Raw genomic sequence first — 4,661 nt, 5'->3', positions numbered from 1 at the left:
TAACATAAACAAGTACACAATCAGAAATCAGATTCAGTCTTAAGATGACATGTATCCAGGAACAAACCCAACTTGGAGAAACAAACAACTCGAATAAGAGCAATGACTGTGAGAACAGCTGTAGTTATCAATCCCACCTCACTAAACATGAGAAAACTAGCACTGGACAAAAACCCTATCAGTGCTCTGAATGCCAGAAAGGCTTCAGTCAGAAATCCAGCCTTACTGTACATGAAGGAACCCACACTGGGCATAAACCGTATCAGTGCCCTGAATGCTGGAAAAGCTTCAGTCGGAAATTCTGTCTCACTTTACATGAAAGAACCCACACTGGGCATAAACCGTATCAGTGCTCTGAATGCTGGAAAAGCTTCAGTCAGAAATCCAGTCTCACTTTACATGAAAGAACCCACACTGGGCATAAACCGTATCAGTGCTCTGAATGCTGTAAAAGCTTCAGTAGCAAATGCAATCTCACTTTACATGAAAGAACTCACACTGGACAAAAACCTCATCAGTGCTCTGAATGCTGGAAAAGCTTCAGTCAGAAATCCCATCTCACTTTACATGAAAGAACTCACACTGGACAAAAACCTTATCAGTGCTCTGAATGCTGGAAAAGCTTCAGTCAGAAATCCGACCTTACTGTACATAAAAGAACCCACACTGGGTATAAACCGTATCAGTGCTCCATGTGCCAAAAAAGCTTCAGTTTTAGTGGCAGTCTGATTCGACATCAGGTAACTCACGCTGGACAAAAACCTTATCAGTGCTCTGAATGCTGTAAAAGCTTCAGTAGGAAATCAGCTCTCTCTCAACACGAGAGAGTTCATACTGGACAAAAACCGTATCAGTGCTCTGAATGCTGGAAAAGTTTCAGTCATAAAGGCAGCCTTACTGTACATGAAAGGACCCACACTGGGCAGAAACTGTATCAGTGTTCTGAATGCCAAAAAAGTTTCTATCAGAAATCCGGTTTAACTCTACATCAGAGAATCCATACTGGGCTCAAACCGTATCAGTGTTCTTAATGTCAAAAAAGTTTCTCTCAGAAATTCAATTTAACACTACATCAGAGAATCCATACTGGGCTCAAACCTTATCAGTGTTCTGAATGTCAAAAAAGTTTCTATCAGGAATTCAATTTAACTCTTCATCAGAGAATCCATACTGGGCTCAAACCGTATCAGTGTTCTGAATGTCAGAAAAGCTTCAGTCTGAAAAAGACTCTCACTCACCATGAGAGAACTCACACTGGGGAAAGATCTTATCAGTGCTCTCAATGCTCAAAAAGCTTCAGTTGGAAATCCAGCCTTACTGTACATGAAATAAGCCACACTGGACATAAATCGTATCAGTGCTCTAAATGCCAGAAGAGCTTCAGTCATAAAACAACTCTCACTACACATGAGAGAACTCATACTAGGGAAAAACGTTATTAGCTCTCTGAATGCTGAAAAAGTTTCAGCCGGAAATCTGGTCTCTCTCAACCTGCGAGAACTTACCTGGAAAAAACTTTGTCATTGTTCTAAATGCCACGGAAGCGTCTACTGGAGATTCAGTTTCATTCAACAAGAGAGAACCCACAACGTGAAAGAAAATGATCAGTGCTCTCAATGTGACAAAAACTTCAGTTGTAAATGTAACCTTTCTACATAAGAGAGACAATGTGAGAGAATAAAAGGTGCTCATTGTAAACCCTGAGGAGGAGCTTTCAGCATCACAAAACCTTTACATGAAGCACCCACAAAGATATCAATCCATTGATTGTCCAACAAACTGTCTACTCAGAAAAGCACACAGCGTGGGATGGAAATGCTTGAATTAACCTAATTCTTTTGTAACTATTTGTGGCCTTGTTCCATTCAGCGTGTTTTGTTCCCTGAGTGTTTATAAGCAATGACTAACCCACAAAGTCCATTTGATCCTGAACTTTGAGGCCACGCCCCCAAGCATCTGGAATGCATATAACCTCAAATTGTTTCCAACCTTAACGAGCCTCCCCAGGAAGCTGCAGCAGGAGTCCCTTTGTCGTCGGTCTCTATGGGACCAACATCTGTTCATGTATGTACCACGTAGGGCTGATCTTTGAGAAAAACTAAAGGTGATGGATGGACTGGTAGTTAATCTTGACAACATCCCACCACATCATTCTCTAGTCTCTGTGTAACTACAGACGAGGCCAGCCATATGCAAACCATTCTTGGCTCTACCCTAAATAGTCCTAATGACTTCTGTTTCAATGGGACATGGCTTCGTATTACAAAGATCCACATGAGGGGCCTCTTTCCATCTTCTTTTTGTTTCAAATGGAACCTGCTATCCTCTTAACCATGCCTCAGGCCTGCCACGTTCCATGCTTTGGCTCTTATCATCAACCTTGAACAATCTCCATAACTTGGAGCTCCGAAGTCTTCGCAGCTGTTGTAACTGCTTGAAGTTTCCCGCATGTTGATGGCCGTGGATTCAGGTTCAACTTGATGACCCGACTGTACTCTGTGGGAATTTTGCACTTCAAGCCACTTCTGTGCAGCTCGCCACCATCTGAGACTGATTCAGCCAAAAACCTTGCTTCAAATTCCAGTGTTAATCATCACCAGAGACTAAACTTATCTTTGTCCTCTCGAGCATAGCTACCGAAGTTAGCTACAATTTTGTAGGTGACTTGCTGATTGATTCAGTGGTTCTGCTTTTTTCATTTATTTACCTTTTTGTTTGGTTTTGACAGTTGATTTTGCTAATTAATAATCCTTAAATCACAGCCCACCTTTAGATTTTGCTTCTGAATAATTATTAAATATTCTTTTTGCTCTAAACTTGGTTTGAATCTTACAGTTCCTTGTCTATTTTTAATAAACTGTATTGAAATTTGTGACTTCCACTGTTTTGCTTTACCTTCGAGCGCCCCTTAGGCCATACTGCTCAAGCCACGTTACCAAAAGCGAGCTAAGAACACTTGAGTAGAAGACACATTTACCCTTGCTGACCAAAGTTTAGGGAAAAGCAAAGCAGGCTTACTCCAGAAAGCACACTACCTAGCTGGAAAGGTTACTCTCTTAGGTGGAATCTGCACCAACTGTAGATGCAAAGATCAAGGATTATGAGGCAAGCTGTTGGTATCTATGCCCCCAGAATTTGAGTCTGCCTCCCTCTCTCAAACAGTTCAAAGAGCTAAAGATCCACCTGTCAGAGATTCATATCTCAGCAACTAAGACTGCTTGCTCCTGCATACAATACCCACACTGTTACGTGAATCACAATCCCTGTGCAATGTACAAACTTTTACATAAACAAGTTGTGCTGTGCTTTGTGAGCATGCTTTCACCCCCCTTTGTATGCAAATGAGTTTCTGTGATCAAACACCCCTGGCTCCCATTTCATCTACTGCGGATGATAATGTGAGAACGGTAACTAGATCACAAACAAGGGCTGTATTGAGAAATAATCGTCTCCAAGTCACACAGTAGTTTGTAGTTCTTTATTAGTCTTTTAAATGTACATCCACCCAGCCCGTTCCAAGGTAGAGTATAGTTTGTGAAGTGCAACTCTCTTGTGGCCCACTACCCAGATTAAGTCCATAAAAACAGAAACAGAGTCCAATTTCCTGAAGAAGCGCCGGGGCGGGTAAACTGGGGGGGGTCTAGAAGCAGTATAAATGTATTAACAGCATTTTTGCAACTTCCACTCTACCCATGGGTCGATAGTGGCAGGGAGCCCCAAAGTGACAGGGAGCTGCAAACATTGGACATCACCTAAGTTGCCCTGTATAAGTTCTTCTTCGGTGTAGTAAATTCACCCCTAAATACCTGAAGATGTAAGGGTGCCACCCCAGTGCTAATTGGGGCAGCACTTCCTGTTCTAAGTTGTGAGTTTGCGCATGGGATATAAGCTGGATTTGGTCCAATTTAGCCTCAGTCCAGAATCCCTACCAAAATCATCTACAACCTCTATCACCTGTGATGGATACGCCTGCACATTCCTGAGGTACACAAATGTGTCATCAGCATACAGAGAAATGACCTCCCAATTTGGCCCACTTGGTATACCGACTGCTGGGTCCTGCAAACGAGACTGGCCAGCGAACAGGTCCATGACTAGGGCGAAAGTAATCGACGACAGGTATCTTTGCCACATGCTTCAAAAGAAACTGAGATCACTGCCTGTCCGGATGCGGGTCAGTGATTTATCAAGTGCAGTATTTCTGCACCTAGTTTCATGCACATCAGCACTTTCATTAAATAAAACTACTCCAGGGTGTTGAAGGCCTTCTCTATATCTAGTGAGAGTGTTGTTTATGGAGGCAAATTCTTATAGATTCTTTTCCATCAGCTGCAGGTGCGCCATAGGTTTAGACACATTTTTCTCCCAGGTACGAACCCATTCTGGCCTTGGTGCCAATGTAGAGAGGCAGGGGAGCAACCTGTTTGCAAGGACCTTCCTGCGATTCTTGTGGTCGGTGCACAGTGGCCAGTTGGAGCGTAGCTCCAGGGGGTCCCTGTTGGGCTTAGGCAGTACAAATATCATAGCCTCCCATAGGGATCCCGGCAATTTGCCCTCCTGCCGGGCCTGTTGGTACATTTGGAGTAGGTTTGGAGTGAGGGTTGCTATATAGGTGAAGTAAAAGTCCACCGGGAACCTGTCCATCCCAGGAGTTTTGTTGT

At 43.2% G+C, this 4,661-nt stretch overlaps 1 pseudogene; it reads left to right on the top strand.

Annotated features, from left to right (window-relative positions):
- Positions 1 to 1,532, top strand: part of LOC144805897 (uncharacterized) — a 1,535-nt pseudogene extending 3 nt beyond the window's left edge.
- Positions 1,533 to 4,661: the final 3,129 nt, after the last annotated feature.

Source organism: Lissotriton helveticus, assembly GCF_964261635.1.
Source record: "Lissotriton helveticus chromosome 1_1 unlocalized genomic scaffold, aLisHel1.1 SUPER_1_unloc_31, whole genome shotgun sequence".
Classification (NCBI taxonomy): Eukaryota; Metazoa; Chordata; class Amphibia; order Caudata; family Salamandridae; genus Lissotriton; species Lissotriton helveticus.
The sequence above is the reverse complement of the archived record's forward strand: the minus strand, read 5'-3'. Positions and strand labels throughout refer to the sequence as shown.